The 21,266-nt window shown below is 34.7% G+C and overlaps 1 protein-coding gene across 2 annotated transcripts in view; it reads left to right on the top strand.

Annotated features, from left to right (window-relative positions):
- The first annotated feature begins 3,279 nt into the window (after positions 1-3,279).
- LOC120624302 (G-protein coupled receptor dmsr-1-like) overlaps positions 3,280-21,266 on the top strand; it is a 72,170-nt gene continuing 54,183 nt past the window's right edge. For both annotated transcript variants that reach the window (XR_005658758.1, XM_039890767.1), the window contains exon 1: positions 3,280-3,435. The gene's annotated coding sequence lies outside the window, so the exon portion shown is untranslated. The remainder of the gene's footprint in view (positions 3,436-21,266) is intronic.

Below are 21,266 nucleotides of genomic sequence, written 5' to 3'. Positions count from 1 at the left end.
GCTGAAGCCTTTTACTTTTCTGTTTAGCATGGCTATGACTGCTGTTTTTATGCCCACGCACTCCGCTTGGAAGACGGAGTTGTTCTTACCAAGCGCCTGGGCAATGTTTATGTTAAGCTCCGGGCAGTATATCCCTGCTCCAGTGCCTGAGTTTGTTTCAGGGGACATAATTGGGTATATAATTTTTTTCCCCTGCTAGCTAGCACAATATCATATATTATTAACAGGCAAAATTAATAATATATGATATTGTGCGAACGAGATAGCGTAACAATTTTACGGCCGCCTTTTATAAATCTATTTTATAATAGTGCGAGCTATAGCTATTGTAATGACGGTAGTTCAAAACGACCGAACGCTGGGATTTGAACCCACAGCTATCGGGCTATGGCAGGTGAGGTGATCTAAATCAACCCGGGTGCACTTACCCACTGTGCTGATTTTTCGACATACGTACTAAGTCCTGAGAGAAGCGTGTCTAGTCCTTAAAACATACGTACAATATTTTAGTATTATTAGCAGGAATTAAGCAGGTTTAGTATTATAAATAAATATCTGACAGAATATCTATATAAATATATCTATTTCATGATGCAATGTGGTTATTGTAAATTTTTTCTAAAAGATAAATAAAACCGAAACGTGTCGAGTTTAATTAATTATTTCAGCAGCAAACTAGTTTAGTATGTTCGAAAATAGCGCACTGAATGATGCTTGAAACCGCAGATGTTAACTTCATCAATATCAGATTCAATTTAATTTTTTAACTAATTGCTTATTGTTCGCCAACTGTGGTTTTGAAAACGTAAGTTTATTATACACATAGAAGTGACAGTTTATTTTATTTTTTAAACTTTCGAATACGAGACCTGTGGGCCTTATTAATAAAATTGGCCAAACGTTGTCGTCTTGACAAAGGTACAAGCAGTGTTTAATCACACTTCAACAGACAGCACCTTTTAAATTTCAGAGCGTGATTATACCTATGTTAAACCGAAAAAAAACCGTTTTAGTTTTGTGGAATATGTGGCCACCGTCTAAGCTTATTTCTTAAATATAAGTAAGATATTTGTTAGATAATGAGGGTAGACCAAGCGAGCTAGGTCCGGTCAAACCTTTAGCAATTTTGCCGAGCTGTTGATTAAGAACTCGGTTTCAAACGAGCGATGTTACTTGGCTAGACCGAGGTGTGATAAATTGCATGAACAAACGTAGCTGTGAATTAAATGCTTCAAAGTGAACGTTTCGGCGTGATTGAAAAATTATTTACATACAATTAATATAGGTGGTGTAAAAAACGACCTCACCGATCGGTCTACCTGGGTATTATCCAATCTTTGTCCAAATACGTGTTATAATGACGTACGCGTAACTTAGTACCACCTACACATTTATTGTTCGTGGAACAACTGAATTTCTGTGAATTTGTTTTTCTGGTGGGAGGCTTCTGCTGGAATAAAAAAATAGAAAAATAATTAAAATAGTCTAATCTGTCCCCGTTCTCAAAAAGGAAACAACATGCCCAATATAAAATTCAATTTCTTGGTTTGTCGTTTATATCATGTTAGTAGAAAATAAACAGAAATAAACACACAACGTCGCATTATATTACTGTAACATTTAAATTTGAATTATAGGATTCCTTATTATGAATATTAAATAGATATTTATATATAGTACACACTAATATAATATAATAGTTTGTTTCTTTCATTAATTAGCATTTTGTTTTAAGGTATTGATATATCGTACCTCAAACATCTTGTCTCTGCATTACTTCGTGTACACCGCAAAATCATACAAATGAAACATTTATCCGAATCAGGAATAAGAACATTACGTCGTACAAAAACTTGTTGGGAAACCTAACATTTGGTTTCCAGAAAGTTTATATTTATTACAAGCGTTGATTATGTTTGTAGCGTTTATGATACATGTACCAACCATGCAAATGGATTGTTTGGCGTGTACTAATTTGTTTAGGCTACGTTTGTATTAAGGTTTGTGGTAAACATTACCGATAAGTAGGTAGGTACGAAAATAATGTATAAATGAAATCGTATATGGTGGACGCACCACTATGTGGTGTTAAAGCGTTTAAGTATGCGTTAATTAAATTTATGGCAATCAGTAGTAGCGTTTATTATAATATATAGTATATTAGAATCGTAGTGATTGCTACTAAACAGAAACACTATCTTAATATATATAAATCTCCTGTCACGATGTTTGTCCGCGATGGACTCCTAAACTACTTAATCGATTTTAAATTAAATTGGCACACCGTGAGCAGTCTGCTCCAACTTAAGAGATAGGATAGCTTAGATCTTTAATTATAGTCGCAATTTTATTTTATTGCAAATTATTTGTCTATAATTAATTGACAGTCACATGTTATACATATATATAACTACTATACTCATTTAAGGCTTAGCGATACTGAATAATTTTAAAACACAATCAACCGCAGACGAAGTCGCGGGCAACAGCTAGTATTATTATAATTATCAATTATTACTTTATATGAGATCACCGTTGAGAGTGTAGAACCAAATAGATGCTCCAACTGAAGCCTCTGAACATAAATACGGCTTTATTTTTGAGAGTTTTTAAATATTGTCCCGATCTGTATTTTCAAAATAAGAATTTGTGATGAGAAGAAACTCTTTGAAATTAAAAAAATGCAACGCGAACTGAGCTACTCTCTCTCTTTTAATGTTATGTTCTACGGGTGAAAAACAGTCGATGTTCAAATAATTTCATAATTAAGGTGCAGTGATAAGCTTTGAGGTAGTGTCCGGGTTCGAAGTGGTAGGTGTGTAGATCCCGGGTTCTATCTCCGACAGGGGCTATTCCTGAACTTTCTCTGATATAGTCCGAAGGGTTTCAGCCGTGGCTTGTTACCATCAAAACGACAAAGACGTTACGGTACGATGTCGCGTACAAACTGATTGGTTCAATATAACTACCATACTCCCTAACAGGTCACAGGTTAACCCGCTACCTTCTTTGACTGCATCATCACTTATCATCAGGTGTGATTGCAGTCAAGGGCAAACTTGTAGTGGAACAAAACAAAAATAAAAATGTCGTTGAACGATCAACGGGACCTGCAACAACGATTATTTGCATAGACATTCGTGTGTCAACAATAAAACACGATAATACTCGTGAAAACATATTTTTCGTCATTAATTATATCGTACACTCGGTAACCAGGTTGGAGCTGAGCGTGAAGAATTTTATCCGAGTAGAGGCAGCAGTGCGGACTCCGTCGCCGACAACGTCGCACGTAAACGCGAATTTTCTCCGCGTTTTTCTCTGAAACGCGAGTAAAAAAGTGATGCGAATGTTTTCCGCGCCGTTTAGAATGAAGGGCTAAATTGATTGGCACACATTTATATGAACGCGCTGAAAATGGATTTTTAAATACAGGTAAGTTATTTATTTAAAGAAAAGATTAACTGAAGTTATCAACAATTTACATTTCTTAAAGTACATATTAAGTGTACCAAGAATTTAACATTGAATGAATAAATAAAAATATTAACATTTTATATTTGGTCTGAGATATAATTTTAAAGGAATGAAAAATAGTTGTTTTAAAAAAAATCTAGTTTTATTCTAGTTTACAAGATTAAGTTTAGATTAGATTAACTTTAACGTTATAAAATTTTGATAAAAAAAACCTAGTATACACTTTTAGCACCGTATTATTTTGAAGTGTATTAATGTAACGGTGTAGTATCATATAGGTTAGCGTGGTGTGGTTTTGTTAATTGGATGGGTTTTGGATATGGCACCTTAGGCTTTTCTCCGTGCCTTATCGCTAAAATTTTGCAGAATGTGTGGATAATCCCGTCTCGGTAGAAAATCTCTTCCAAATCAGTAGTGAGGTTCCGTATAACTACAAATATGTATAGGTATACGAAGGCCTCATTAAATATATAAAATTTATATTTAAATAAAGAATCTAGCACCCGTGGGGCCTTGTTACCTTTCTATAATATAAGAGAGCCCACAATGTGAACATACGAGTACAATGACAGTCTAATCTGAACTTATAATAAAACTGTTACAGGTCAAATTCTGTTTATTGAAGATATTTTTAAATTTATTTTGGAGGGCACTTTAGAACCCATACTAACCCAAAACTATTTTTTTTTTAATTCGTGCCTGTCTGCCTGTATCTGAACCGCGCATCACGATTAAACTACCAAATGAATTTAAATGAAAACTCGCACGATTTGAGTTCATACTAGGAGTTAGGACATGGGATACTTTTTATTCAGAAATTTAGCTCAGTTCCCTTGGGAGAGGGGATGAAAGTGTTTGATGATTTATCCCCATAATTCCGTCTAATGATAACCGATTTAAACAATTATTTTTGTATTGAATAGGTTATAGTTATGAGGTTAGGATTTTATGAATATGATTGGAGATAGAAGACAGAATAGTAGCAAACCTCTCACTTAAGGCTTAACGATACTGAATACATTGTGTGTTTTCACATTAATGAGTAGATACTGTATCTAGGACTGTGTTTGGACTGAATAAAAAATTTAGTCATTTACTGGTTAACTTTCAGCATACAAATCCACTAACAAGGTGATTTCGATTGATCTTTTAACTATTTCTATTCTTTGTTAGTAATATGACCTGATAAATTATCTTTCAAAATTCAAAAGATCCCATCCCATCCATTTACTGAATTGGGTCAACGTTGCATACCCAGCTCAATCGACTAATATGTAGTGCTGCCATATTATTTGCAGTAATTTGTTGTAGGGAATTATTAGTATTTTAAATTAACCAAAATGGGAATAGGTTCCCAGTTTTTTGTTACTGACAATTTTTACGTGATTGAAGGTTTCAAGTAATGGGTGATTAAAGCTTCAAGAGCAAGAACAGATATATTATCCGCCCCCACAGTCGTTTGTTTAAATATGTTGAAATACGACTTGTACTTAATATGTGTTAAGACTCTACTTGAGCCTATTTGGCACTACCAGTACGATTGAAAGTTATGTTAGTATCTGGTAAGAGAGGTGTAGTTTATGTAGCAGTCCCGTAATAAATGCAGCCGAAGGGCACATCTAGTTATACTTATATAACCTAAATAATTCACAGGAAACTTAACCAAAACACTAAATAGTCTAGTCGTAATAAGACAATATAATATGAAAAGACCTTGACTTGATGCTGCTGTCAAGTACCCTCTGCCGAACATAAAGCAAATGTCGTAGTCGGACTCATTCAAGTGATTTTGTTATATATATGTCAAGATTAGAGGAAACCAGAAGTTACTTGTAAGTTTTTTTATAATTTAAATTTTCTTACCTTTTATACAACCGCTTCTCTAGCTCGTATTTTTTTCTATTAAAAGTCACCTCATTTAAGATTATCCGGTTCTTAGCTTATAAGCGGGATAGCTCCTTGCCAATATATCTATGGTTTTATGGTAGCTACGTTAGTAATAGTAGGTAGGTATATCTAAGCACAACCGGTGAATATTTTTATTTAAATTGCAATGCAATTTCCAATGATTGCCTGCATGGCATCCTATTTGGTAGAATTTGTAACAAGTTATTACTTGCAGAATGGTTTACTAAACTGGAAATTTAATATAGGTCTGGTGAGGCTTGGTATGTAGTCTAAGCCATCATCGATAGCCTTTTACAGTCCACTGCTGGACTAAAGAACAACAAACGGGAGGGTTTGCCCATGATCGCTACGCTCGAAAGACGTGTTGGCGATCGCTGTAGATGGTAATAATAGCACAGAGGACTTGTCGCCTCGTATGACACCAAGGCAGAGAAGAGTTGGTGAAACCTGCATCTGCCGTCACTACACAGCACGTCCAAGCTATAATGACTGTAGAAAATCGAGTTTAGCGGGTGCAAAGCCTATAAAATATTACAGTAGCTCATGTTAAATAACGTTCTATATCGTTTTTCTACGTTTTCTACTTAAGTTTTTATTCAGTTTTAACAGACCTTCATTTTCCCTTACTCGTACCAGAGCTCGAAATTGTTTCACAGTAATTTTTACCGCAAGAGTTGAGTCTAAAAGCTTTGCCACACCTGACTTCGGAAAATTTTAACCTTAATTTTGGGGTAAATTTCTAATTATCGTTTGCCGCGTCTGTAATATTTAGGGGAAACCAATAGGTACTTAGCTCTTCTATGGCTCATATCACTCGTCGATCCAGATTGAGGTTAGCATGTTATGTCATGATCAACTGAAAGCAATTTTGGACGTTACGTCGCTCCCCTTCCCTGAAGCTCATCTCCTGAAGGGATTTGTTTTCATAGCACTTCGCGGTGTCGCTATTACTATTACAGTGGTTATAAGAATTTAGTATAACCTTATCATAACATAACACCAATGCGGTTCTTGGGTCTAGTCATTGCCAGCCTGGAGTTACGAAAATGTATTTTTACCCCGAGTGGCTCAACGCACGTTAATCATAAATCCTTGCTATACGAAATATGTATAATTGAGAACGTGTCGTTTTGTTTGTTTGTTACCCTTTTTTCGGCTCAACCGTTTGACCGATGATGATGAATTTTGGCACACACTTTGCCAAACTACATACATCTCTTGTGGTGCAAGCTATGTAGCTTGCATCCTGAAAATAGGATAACATTTATCTCAGAAAAGCTCTTCGTAAAAACTACCCGCAGGATTTTAAAAATAGCACTTGCTATTTTTGCACGGCTTGAGTACTTAATTGAAGTTACATAGAAGTAGTTTGGAGGATATATATATTTAACTGTGGGATTTTAAATATCTAATATTTATTTATTTATTTATTCCCCATCTCACATTTTTGTCATTACAGGAAAAAGTTATCCTAATACGACAATGCAGCATGTTATGTAAATTTTAATAATATATATAACTATAATGTATATGATAAAATCCAAATCGCTAAATTTGTGAGTTCACTCAGAGTGCAACAAAATAAATCCGTCTTCTCGGCTATCACAAGAAAAGTTTCTTATCACTATAGAAGCAGCATGGATGCAATGCTGTGTTCCGGTCTGAAAGGCGTGATTGCCGGTGTAATTACAGGCCTGTGAGGCTTCAAGTTGACACAGGGAGGTACATTGTAGGACGTGTTCCTGGCATGCCCTGCGCAGTGTCGTTGTGTTTATAGGCGATGAATTCCACTTACCATCAGATGAACACTCTGCTTGGTCTGTCAATTATATGTATAAAAAAATCAGTACACCATCGGATTCATTTTTTACACACGGTATAAAGAAGCAATACAATAGTTCGACAACTTTGATGCCGTGGTAAATGCCGACATCGTCTAGACAACTTTGCTACAGTAGAGGTTGTTAGTAGGCTATGTAGGTCTGAGGCCCCGCACAGATTTTTTACGCACGATTACTATGTCTAGATGATTTCGTTGGACTTCTGTGTGACTTTGCTTACTCCGTGGTAAGTAATAAGTATTATAAATAGGTATGAGGATGTGAATTCCTATGATTAATTTTTATGTTGACATCGACTCCATCCTGTCCGACAATAACCAATTTTCTAGCTCGTGGCGTTAATAATTTTCAATACATAGTTTTTTTTAAGTAAAAAGGGCAGGTGTGATACAAGTAGTTATTTTGCAGCTCATTTGAAATATCAGATCTATGACAAAGTCCCCGTTAGGCGCCGTATTACGCATTTCTTTGTCAAGAAATATCGGGTGTGTTTAACATTTTAGTTTTTCTTGTTTTTACAGACGATTTGTGGATGCCATTGCTTATTTACACCTTAGATCACAAATACTTATTTATAGGATAATTTTTGTTAACGTGTTATGTTATAAGCGCGGTAGAAACGCAAATACATCCTGTTTTCTCACTACTCAAAGTTTTTAATGGGTACAATTCCTCCGTTTCTTTTAATACAGTAACAAGTGACATACATTTTTTCTGGTACCTAATTATTTTGCTGGTGTGTAAGATGGTTTTGCATTAATTCGTGAGTTTTCCATCTTAAATAACAGTTTTTCTTCTCATAAATATTTACGTTTTCGAAACCATTGCAAAGGTTTAAAAAGAAGGGCGTTAAAAGCAATTTGAGTTTAAACAGACGTTCTAAATAATGGAACGGTTAATTTGCACTGACAAGTTTACAAATTACAAATAGGTGACTACGTCCGCTCCAGAATTCCAAAGTGATGCACGTTAACCACGCCCTTGACCATTTTCTTTATTCAACTTTTTTATTTGTCTTCAAAATGCTAGACTTTTAGAGAGCCACATTTATAACGACTTAAAAAAATCTTTTGTTTTATTTATGAGTTCCATCGGTTTCTGCGAGATTAATGGATCTATATGATTGATTTGTGTTCTATTCAATAGGGCAAGCTAAATGTAGTACCAATATTTTAGGTATCTTCTATAAAATGTATTATATACTTTGATTGACTGCTTTAAACGTAATTGAGGAAGTACCAGCGTGAAATATCAAAGTCGTGAATATACACCATAGCCTTGTCTAATATCAGAGACGCTGCATAAATACCAGTAACTTCTAATAAGCTTTGACCTGAATACAGTAAGCGGCGAATATTTGTCTAGTTTCCTATAGAGTATCTAGGGTAATGGATTATTCAGTCAAAGGTTGAGATCTATAAAGCGTTCTTAGCCCTGCAGCTCTGACTTAAGAAACAGTTACAACGAGACAAAGTTATGTGTCTGACATTAATCTGTCTCGTTTTTACACTAACTTTGACTGAGCAAATTCAAAGTACCTATGTACCATAGGACTCAGCACAATAATTCCACACCGGCACTGATATAGTTAAGTTGAATGTGGGTATATTTTAAGAAAGTTTAAAGATTTACTGTAACATTTTAGATAACAATTCGACGCGACGATGCTTTGGAAATGCTTCAAGATGTATTAACATCAAGGACTTAAGAGTCGATAAAAAAAAAATTGATGGCTGAATATGATTTGCCAAAGTAATCATTTTTATTATACGCGCTATCGACTAATCTATACAGCGGGCTATATTGTTTCGCTCGCTGAGTGAATATAATCCAGTCGGTAGTCTGTAGCACAAATACATTATATGATTACACACAATGGGAGCTCATCGCTTTTGTCGGTAGACTTCCTGACCGTGCTAATAGACAACGATTTGGGAAGACGAATCCAAACTATTAACCTCGAGAATTCTCACTGACCTCGGTGTTATTTTTTTTAAATTCTATTTTGACAAATGCAATTCAATGTACCCTTAGTACTTACCTAAGTAATGATGCCCGATTGCTATTGACAGCTCTCATCAAATGAAGACTAAATAAAATATCTGAAAGCATGATTGTAATAATCCCTTGGGAGCCCGTTCAAGACTAACGCTCTGTTTAAACTGAGGCGAATCTCGCAACATCGGGGTTTTATTTAAATCTCGCAGATTACCTAAGCTTTTTTTTTTAATCGAATGCATATTAGGTACGAGTACATTGTTATAACTTACGTTGAATCTTGTGAGTATTTTGCTACTTCATTTTTAAAATTAGAAACTTGCTCGGGAATACGCGGGACGAGTTTGTTACAGAGTATAAAGCCCATTTTCACTAAATCAAGGCCTCACCTAAATCGAATGATTTAGGCTATAAGAAAAAACGCCTCACCACCTCGGTGATAACTATTGGTAAACGGTTGGTGTATGCCTAGGAATCTCCTAAGATTAGGCGTAACTTATTTAGGCATTGCGTGTGTGCACGTTATCGCTACGCCTCCTGCAAATAACAAACCTACTTTTAAAAATATTCGTGACACTTTGTATCAACGTCTCAACGGAAGTTCATAGACGTCCACTACAGAATATTATTAAGGATTTTCACGCTCTTGCCGCTTGCGTCCAGCGTCTTCCCGGAACTCGTTTGATGCCTTTTATCCACCTAATGGGGGGACTCCTACGCTGAGTGTACCGGCATCATATTAGACACAGGTAAGCTTAGATATTCTATTGCGCTAAATAAAATTTATACACTTCTTTCTTAGCGTCCAGGCTAAATCAGATTCCAAATTGTGACTCTTCGTGTCATTTTCATGATATCCTAGAAATAATTATGTTACTTCTTTTAACTTGGCCTTACTAATAGTTCAGAACGGTAACTAACTGTATGAAGCGGAGAAAGCCTAGTGTTTGGGATGCCAGCCTTACTTTTGGGATACATAATTCCATCCCAGGCTCGCACCTCAAACTTTTCTTTTGAGTTATGTGTAATTTAAGTAATTAAATATCACTTGCTGTAACGGTGAAGGAAAGTATAGTGGGGAAACCGGTGTGCCTGATAGATGACGGCTTACGCCTTTCTTATTCTGGGACTAGACCCGTAGCCTGAAAGGTTAGCTGTGGCGTGTAGTGGGTTGAAAATGATGATGATGAAATAATGAGAATGATGTAAAAAGTATGCACGATGTGGTGTATACTTTTTACGTCATTAACGTAGTGTCTGTACCCAATGTTCGTTACAGGTGAGAACGTTTTACTATGTTTCTCAGTTTGACTATGGTTGTATTGAATAAAGTGTACACTCTATGGAGCTTTTACTCTGAATACTATGATTTGACAAGTGAATATTATAAGTGTTACCTACCTTGTAGGTATCTACAACTAGAATTATCCAAACTTAAATTTAAAATAAAGTTCCAATAATTGTATTATTCGGTCATACCGAAGTTAATACTTAGTGACATAATTTAAGGTTTAAGCGAACAAATATGAACCCCGCCTCATCCTTACTAATGTTATAAATTCGAAAGTGTGTCTATTTGTTTCTTACCTATGTTTGGCTCAACCGTTAAACCAATCTTGATAAAATTTGACATATATGTGGCTTGCATCCTGAGAATGGACGCAGGATTTTTCTCCCAGAAAACCTACTGTCAAAAGTAACCCGCGGGATTTATAAAAATGTTAATATATTTCTCACCTATACATGGTTTGATCGCTTATTCGTGGAATTTTACATCGAAGTAGCATCCTAGAGAGGGCCATAGGATAAATTTAATCTCGGGAAAATAAAATTTTAAAATGCCCAAAGTAAACGCGGATTAAGTCTCGGGCAACAGATATTGATAAATATGTAGAGACCGGTGGTCACGATACCTATACTTGAAAATACGTAAAACTTTGACCATTTTCAACGTGAGTTCCATAAATAATTCATTATATGATCGAATATGGTACAGAACGAAAATTGATCATCTAGACGGCACGTAGGATTATTGTTTGTGCTACCTTTGGATTAAAAGAGAAGGGAATCAATACTAGGAAATTACATATTAATAATTTCTTCCTGCAACTAATCTTCACCAAATTAAAATGGGACTGACCACCTGTCAGGTTTAACGTACCAAACAAAAAAGAATCATCAAAATCAGTTCATAATCGGCGGATTAATATAAAAGAAAAACACAGGTGAATTGAGAACCTCCTACTTTTTTTTAAGTCGGTTGGAAATAAGAGTTTACAAAGAAATAAATAGGTCATTTTTATTTTCGTTGCTCAACAATTTAGTATGTTGTGAATGCATCCGAAAAATTAAAGGAAAGCAATACTTTGCGCTTAGCTAAGTCAAAGTAATCAGCTACAATGTTATCTGCGCCTTAATATTTGATATTTTACTAAAAAGCATGTATAAACTATGGTCAAAAATATCATAGGTTATCGGAACTTTTTTTTTAACATACACAATATTTGGTATTTCAAGAAACGTGTCGAGAATTAATAAACCTATTGAAGATATATTTTCGTCGTACGATAAATTAATTGCTAATTAATATTAGCTCGATATTACGACCTCAACAGTGTTCGGTACCTTCCAACCCCTGTTTAGGTCGTAAGAAAAAGTTTATGAAATCTAACTACCTACACAGGTATTTATTTTTGCAATGTTTGCCTGGTATACGTTAAGGCTATATAAAGTTCCATGCCTGACGAGTGCTAAGGATACTCTATTACTTAGCTTCCGCCGTCAGACCGTCTGTATGTTTGCAGGCTGTACCCATGAACCGGTAACAGCAGGTCGATTTTGTATCTCAGTAGCACTAATATTAATGATGTTTCACTACAACATAATAAGTTTACAAACAGATGAGGCCAAGAATAAAGTTATAGTAGTATGATAATGGCTAATAATTACGAAATTACTTCAATTTTGCCTAAACAACATAGAACGAAAAAATTAAGTTTTTTGTGCAAACCATCAAAGTGCGCGCCATGAATTAAGCTTTCTATCGGGTGTAATAAAATATTGCATAGATATAGCTTCTTGCATCCTGGAGAAAGACAATGCATAATTTGAAGCGCGGGTAAATAAACTGTACATATGCGGTCCTTTAAAATGCTTAACAAACGCGGACGAAGACGCGGGTTTAAGCTAGTGTTTCAAAAATGTGCTAGCATCAATTGAAGTAACCACTGGCCCGTCCTGAAAAAAAATAATTATGATAGGCCTGACATTTGTCAAGCTTTTAAATTATTGTAAAAGCGGTTAAGAAGGGGTAAAAGCTGTCATCTCTCGTCATATCTAATTTTATGAATTATAATATGTAGCAATTAAGAAATAATTCCCTTTCCGTTAATTAAAACAATATCTTATTGAAAAATGTTATTATTCCGTAGATGAGTAGAGTAAATGACTATGCTGATAGTTAAGGCCTAAATTTCATTTATTGTAATTATATAGCCTTATTGAAATTAATTGTGATTAATCTAATTCTGAATGTTATTAATTATTTTTAAGTTAAGATTTGAATGCCTTTAAATGGGCTAAACATTGTTTTGTAAACATTTTTGTAACATCTATAATTTGACATGTTTTTTGCAAATAAATGATTATCTATACTTATATTATAAATCTGCCAGCATCTTAGGAACTGTGCCTCGCTGTGGTTTCGAGGTCGTTTTAGATTTTGTTTAGTTTTAAATAGGTTATGTTAGGTTAAATTTATAAAACAATTATTTTAAAGAATAAATAAATAGATTTGCCATAAATCTGTAACTGGAAGATTTCTGTACATTTAATATATTTTGAAAATTTTGCCCGGGGTATGCCTTATAATCGATACTGAGTCCAAAACAGATTTTTATTAAATTTTTGTCTGTCTGTCTGTCTGTCCGGGCATCCCGTGAAAACTACTGAACGAATTTAAATAAAATTTGGCATAGTTGTAGCTGATATTTCGGGTCAACATATAGGATACTTTTTATCCCGATAAACATTAAGTTTCCTCCGGGAAATGGGATGAAATTTTTTATATATTTTATTATTTCATACCACCGTTAAATTTGAATCGATTTTAATAATTCTTTTTTTATTTGAAAGTGTATACTATTAAGCATGTATAGTCTAATTTTAATGAGGATCTGATAAATATTGTCGGAGATAAAGGACATAACTCTTCACAGATAACAGCACGTTGCAAGGCATTTGGTACAACGATTGAATGCATGCGTACCATCCTGGAATAGCTCAGGCTCAGCTCGCTTCTTTTTATCCTGGAAAATAAAACAGCTCCTACAGGATAGCAACGCAATTTTTTCCGCATTTGTCTTTCAAAATCCGCGCAACGGTGTTTTAGATTGACATGATTTTTTGAGATAGGCATAGTTGAAATATTATCAAGCTTTTGAGTTTGTTTGGTTAAACGCACTAATCTCAGAAAATACTATTTCGATTTCGATTTTTTTTTGGATTGTTAGTATCAATTAAGGCTATATAACATCACGCTACGACCAATGGCTACCATCATTAAAGAGAAATGTTGCAAAAACTATTATTTTAAGAGATTCCGATGCGCAAACGGTAAACGTTACGACAAACGACGGAAATATGTAGTAAGTATATCGAAATTGTTTCTTTAAAGTTCTATAAAACAGTCCTCAACAACATACGACTACTTTTTGAAGTTGACTCATTCGCGGACGAAGTCGCGCGGGTCTGCTAGTTATTATATAAAACAACTTCCCTGGGGAAGGAATGTGCGCTGTTCAAGTCTTGGATTTGGGAAAATTATCGCTTATTAACAAAGCAAATCTTCACAGGGCATGCAAGAAACATGATCTACAAAGTGCCACCCTTTATCCATCAACTTGAGGTGTAGGTCTGTTTAGCTTCATGTGCCTGTAATTATATTGGCAACAACACCCCAGCAACCACAGCAATGCTAATTGGCGGAAAAAATTATCATGTCGGTACTACTTCCCGGACAAATTCTGTCAGTAATTAAATTCTTACTCGGATTAAAAATGCATAATTAACTAAATTTTAAATAATGAGATCATAAGCATTTTTAGAAACCTGTGGTAGACAAATGTAACAACAACACATGAGGCAATTTCGTTAAGTTAAGGATTTCATCTATATAATATTCTCTATTATCATATCAGCTCCTTGGTACATATAACCTTAATTGCATTGTTACCGAAGCTACATTTTGGTTCGCCAAATTTTTGTTGAATCGTATAGTGCTTGGAGATTGGATTACAAATTTTAAATTTGGAAGAGCTACAGACGGAGCACGTGTAAAAAGGATCACAGATTTCTTTGTATCTTCCTATAATAAAATATGAATTAGGTCTACTTCCTTGTTGGTCATACAAAGAATTGTTAGGATTTTCCTGTCAAAAATTATTACTACTATTCAAGTGTTTGGAAATTAGGGGTAGTAATTCTCGTGCCTCGGAGAGATCGTTAAAGCCCCCAACCCTGTATACCCTGAAAATTTTTAATATTTATAAGCAGCGGGCGTGTCAGATATTGTAATGCGGTAAAAAAATGCCTGGCATCTGATCGCAAAGCGACTTAGTTGGTCTAGCTATTAATCTAAATGACTTAGGACACGCCTCAACACACAGCAAAACAATCGGTCAAGCCGCTACGGAGAAGTTCATACATAAAGAAGAATATATTTCGAGTTATAGATAGATAGACGTAATAGTTACGTTATTGTTTCTACGTCTGCAACGTGACTCCCAAATTGATGTTACGTGACAAACAGGCATCCTGCCGTTTATAGGTAGGTAGGTATAGGTAGAGTTTTCTGGAGTTTAATGTGATAAATTGGCGGCGAGGTCGGGACTGCGGAAAATGTTTTATGTAAAAGTTTACATTAAACGCACGCTCTGGTATTTGTAACGTCGTACTTGTACCTCCGAATTGGAATAGTTACCTAGATAAGGAAAATTGAAGGCATTCAAAAGGTAAAATTATATATAAACTTCAAAATTCAAGATTTACTACTACTTTATAAGCACTCTTGAAGATTCAAGTTGAGTGAACTTGAAAGTATATCTGCTAGTTACGACTCTACCACCGGTTCGGAAAGCAGATTCTACCGAGAAGAGCTGGCAAGAAACTCAGAAGTTGCTCTTTTCCAACATCAACATTTACAATCATTTTTCTATCTGGCGGGAGCAGAGAGCGAAGCTGGCTGCTTCCAATCTACCTTGTCATTACGAAATTCAACAGATGTATAGTAACCTCGCTGTATTTGATGTGTTTTTACACATTTTTAAAATGTATGTATTGGTAGGTCGTGAATTACCATAGGAATCATGTTGTAATATTAAAAAAAATCAAGTTATAATTTTATTATACAAGACAAATAAAGTTCTTTGAAGACCTAGCCTGAGTGGATTCAGACTTGTCCCACCTCTATAAATACCACCCAACACTTTTACCGATTGTATCTTCGTTTCTGTTTTCCCGATTATATTTATTGTTACTTTACGTAGTGGTGTAGTTACAATAAGGCGTTTTATTTTGATCCACCGACTTAGCGATAGTTAAGGTACCATATTATTTATTTCACAAAATATAATTTGTTACTCGTAACAAGACTTCTGGCAAGATAAAGCGTACCTATGGGGGTCGCTAATTGTTTTTTTTTTCACTAATGAGGATTTAATAAAGTACACACAGCCTTATGTATGCCTCTTTGTATGCTCTGCACCCTACATTCGCTAAACATTTATATTAGTTTTATAAAGTTTTATTATTTTCAGACCTTTGGGACAGTTGTATCACATATACGGATGTTATGCGCGAAACATTTATACATTTAGGTCACGAAACTTTATATTCAGTGTCGCAGTCGACAAATAGATGTGCAAGTCAAATAACGTGTCACATGAAAATTCTGTTATACTCGGCGTTGTAACACTATTTTACTAGATTCTCTCACTTCTTATTACCAAAAAATTCGTAATGTAAATGAAAGTTTCGGCGTATGTATAATTAAAGCTTTTTCTGTACGTGGGTGGTAATCTCCGGATTTTATATTCCATTCCTTGTTGAATAGCCTATATATTATGTGAGAAGGTTTACGTATTGTATCTCTGTTTTTTATCTCTGTTCTGTTTGCTGTCATTTGGCTAAAATGATTATTATCAATTAATATTAATTATTATAAAATTCATTTCATTTTTTATTTATTTTTTATGACGATAATTATCCTGCCAAAAGCTACACTATCTAATAGCTGCTGAATTAAAAATAATATTCACCTTTTTGTGAAAATGAGCTTTCATTTCTAAAATGAATAAACGTAATTTCGGTAGGCTCTAAGATTATATACTTGCACAAAAAATTATGTAATTAATATCTCTTATATTTGTTTTTTATTCAGTCTTGTAAAGGAGTCTTGTAAACACCTTCGTTAAAATGTATTTAATAGGTACTTAGGATAAATATATAGTGAGTCGATATTACGTCAGAGAGTGCTCGCTTGAGCAACTTTTATCATTTCAGCGGTTTCGTCTCGGACTCAAATCTATGGATTTGTGTGGAAGTAAGTAATGTTTGCCACGCGACAGCTGTAAGAGTTTTTAACTAGATCTGAGGTTAAGGGGTTATTTAGTTTTGCCGAAAATCTACAACCGTGTTGGTATGATAAGAGCAATCAATATGGAAAAAGATGTACGATGGGCTATAAATAATTAAACAAAACTGAGGCGACGTCTTCATGGATTTACGTTGCCAACCAAGATTTTCACATTTTGTGATTTTTTTAATAACTAATTTTTTTTTTTGTTATATGTTGCATGATGTACCTCATGGTACTAGTATAGGAACACATTTAGCTACAATAGCTTGGTATTTTAAAATAAATCTTTACCATTTGAAATGTCTGAAATTCTGTTTTTTATTTGCTTAAACGGAATTTGTACATTTCAACCTTGTTTTTTTCGACTTACATTTTTTTTTCTTGACAAGACAAGTGAAAATTCGATAGTAAATTTACTTGCCATTTACATTGTCAACCACAGATTGTAATCTAAAATTGAAAATTATAAAACATCTCAGAATGCTAGTTTACATGTACAACCGTCAAACAGCTCAAAACCAGCCAAGTCATATTGACCAATTTTTTTAAACTTTATGATTAAAATAAAAACAGTATTTTAGGGCTGACTAAGTAAAATAACATTTTGTGTCTGTAGTTCTACCTATTAATAATCCATTATAGAATAATCACTGAAACCTCAATATGTTGTTATTCCTATGAATCTATCTCTATCTATATAGAGGAAAGATTCAGCATTTATTTTTGTGATAGCTAGGTATACTAATATTCAAAATACCTGTCATTTTATTTTCATATCGGCCATGACAACGAACAATAACTTAACCTATTTAAACAAAAATACTCATAGGACATTATTTAATTGATCAGGTGCTATTCTATTATTATAGTCATATTATTATTATTAGTATTGCTATCGCAACCATTAATCAAATTCATAACTTAATGATATAAGCATTTAATAGTTATATCAAGTCTGATCGGTAAGAGACGATAGTAACATATTAAATCAATGGATATGAGGCTTAATTCTGTATTCAACCGCACCGGTATGTATACCGAAATACCCACCTACAATGCCATTATAATACGCTGTGAGTCAAATATATAGATAGCACTATTTGTAGATCTGTCGATTTAGTTTAGAGATTTGTGTACGAAAGAATTCTATTGTACTATAGACGCCTTAGTGTATATCTGTTATTAAAGTCTCGTTTTACTAGATATACGTGCGATGGCATGTAGGTACGAATTGTTTGAAATAAGTCAACAGGGTGTATCGGTTACATTATATAGGGATTTTAACCGATAACCGGTAGTGCAATCGCCAAATCATACTAATATTATAATATTATAAATGCTAAAGTGTATACTTATTTATACTTATTACAGTTATACTTAAAAATATAAAAAATGTGAAAGTGTGTCTGTTTGTTTGTATATTTTTTTGTTACTTATGTTCTGCCCAACCGTTGAACAGATCTTGATGAAATTTGGCATGTGTAGCTTGCATCCTGGAGATTGACATAGGATATGTTAACGAGAAAAGCTGCTGTTACTTTTTTTTTAAGTAGCATTCGTTGGCTTGACCTAGCATGGGTTGACCGCTTAACTTGTTTTGGTGAAATATTGAATAGAAATAGTTTGAATCCTGGAGCTGCCCATAGGACACATTTTAACCCGGGTAAATAAAGTTCCTGATAAGATTAGATGAGTTGTCTGCGACTTATAAAAATCCCGCAGTGTATACAGATGTATAAGTACGCAAAAACCCGTGCCAACTAACAACCAGGTTCTCGTAAACGCAGTTCAAAGAAGTTGCGAAGCGTTGCTATCAAAGTAAGTTTCATCGTACAATTATTATTAGTCATAACTAACGTGACCATTTATTTATTTTCATAGCGGGACATCTGCCTAATAATGTAAAAACACTAAGTATTTTACTAGTTTTTATTTGTAAAACGAAGAACTTTTTTTTTTAATCATTAGCAACCCATTAGCAGCCCGCTATAGGGCAAGGGCTCCTAGAATGAGGAAGATGTAGGCCGTAGTCACACACGCTTGCCAAGTGCAGATTTATGGTGACACGCCTTTATTAAATTATGGAGAACTCTCAGGCATGTAGGTACGATGTTTACCTTCACTGTTAGAGCAAGTGATAAAGTATTGCTTAAAACGCGTACTAATAATAGCGAGTCTAGTTTTCATCTTTTTCATGATTTGATAATTTGTCTTTTGCAATCAAAATGGATTTCAATGCCACGATACTTAACCATTTTTGCTACGTGTCCCTTATTTATTCATTATAGAAAAGAGAAAATCTTCCTCTCGTCAAATACGACTTAAAAGAAATAGTATCTACCTACCTCATTTACATTATAGTTTGATCTGTTTAAGAAATCACGACGTGACGACAACAGGCAAATAACCTGAGAGTGGAACTGTCCCGCCAAAAGCGGGTGATATGGTCACGTTAGTCATAACATTTAAATTACGAAGTCGACGTGAAACATGTGCGTGAGACCAACAAATATAGTTCGTATTAGTTACTTAGGTAAATATCACTCATTACGTAAATTGAACTGTTCGAGGGAAATTAGTTGCCGGATATTCCAGGGTATTTTCGGGTAAAAGGAAATAAAAAATTATTTTTATAATACCGATTACCTATTTTTTTTTTTTTTTTTTTTTTTAATCTTTATTATTTTCAAGGGGGCTTTATCACTTTGTGATTATGTCGCTCCCGTAATTAATTTTAAACCTATAATCTGATATTATTCTAATTTAATCACAATAATGTACACTAAATAATAGTGTGCATAGCATCTCCGCCTGCTTTGATAACGGGAAGGCCAATATGCTATTGCACAAACCTACCTGCAAAGATTGAGTAAAAATTTGTTGTCGTTCCACGGCGTTCCGTTCACACTCCGTCAAAACATGTTGGATGTCGTCAATAACTCCACAATCAGGACAGTTCGGGGAGTCAGATATACCCATTAAATGTGTAAACTTCTTCGACGGAATGTGACCAGACCGCAGCCGTAATAGTGCGACCACATATCTTCTTGCCATTTTCTCAAACCATGGATGTCGAAGAGGCTCACTCTGTAAGGTTTTGTACCAAATACCCTTCGTTAGTGACCGTTCATTGAAATACTCGTGCCACATTTGTTTGCACATTACCTTCACTTTGCCGAGTAAGTCAGTTGGCAAAGGTAAACACGTGTAAGGCGTACCGTCTCGCGTCGCTAGGCGGGCAGCAGAGTCAGCCTCTTCGTTCCCTAATATTCCTACATGTGACGGTATCCACTGTATCGTTACATTTTTGTTAGTTTCACGTAGTCTGAAAATAATATCTAAAACGAACATGGCTATCGGGATGCCTCGACAACTCGAGGGTATCTGAGCCAAATGTTGGATGCTGCTTTTTGAGTCTGTAAAAATGACGAAATTTTGTTTTTCTATGCCCATTATATATGAAAGTGCCTCAGCAATAGCTATTAATTCGCAGTTCATAATAGAGATGCATGTGTTAATTTTAAACTTTTTAGAAAAATTACTCTGTGGATCATAAAAAGCAGCTCCCATACATATATTATCCTTAGACCCGTCTGTGTACAATCTGTAGTGTAGATTATATTTATCATACATATATGTTACACATAGCGTTCTTAAGTCCGTGGTATTAATCAGTCTTTTGGCTGTGTCTACTCCAGTTATCTTATCACAGACCACGTTGGTGAGATCAATATTACTAGCCCATGTGTTTAAAGTAAATACATGGGGTATGGAACTGGAATACATGGGAACATCTTTATAGGTTCTATAAATATCTACTAATAATGGCAATTTTTTATTTCTCCAGTAATATCCATGGCATAGATTGGAAAGTTCGTCTAAAATACAAGTAGTGAGATTATTGTTAATGGAATTTGTTCTCAAATAGAACTTCCCTGCCAGAAATCGCCTGCGCATCGTAAGTGGTTGAATGCATAGCTCACTTTCCATCACATGAATTGGGGTACTCTTGATGAATCCTCCTACAATCCTCATTGCTTGGTTCTGTACACGATCTAGTTTAAATAGGTGACTGTTAGAACTAGTATGATACAAAAAACTTCCATAATCGATCCTGCTACGGATTATAGCTAAATAAAGTCTGCGCAGATGTTTGGGATGAACGCCCCATGTAGACCCTGCTAGAATTTTAAAAATGTTCATATATTTATTTACTTTGTCCCGGGTTTCGTTGATATGCTTTGCCCATTTTAGTGAACAGTCCAACCACATGCCAAGGTATTTTACCACGCTAACTTGTTGAATTGTGTAATTATTAATATTTAATTTAATTGTGCTTCTTATTTTACCTCTGCCAAACACACACACCTTTGTTTTTCTATCTGAGATATTTAGACCCAGGTCGG

This window comes from Pararge aegeria, chromosome 6 (assembly GCF_905163445.1).
Source record: "Pararge aegeria chromosome 6, ilParAegt1.1, whole genome shotgun sequence".
In the NCBI taxonomy this organism is placed as follows: domain Eukaryota; kingdom Metazoa; phylum Arthropoda; class Insecta; order Lepidoptera; family Nymphalidae; genus Pararge; species Pararge aegeria.
Note: the sequence above shows the minus strand (reverse complement) of the source record. Positions and strands in the feature narration are given on the sequence as shown.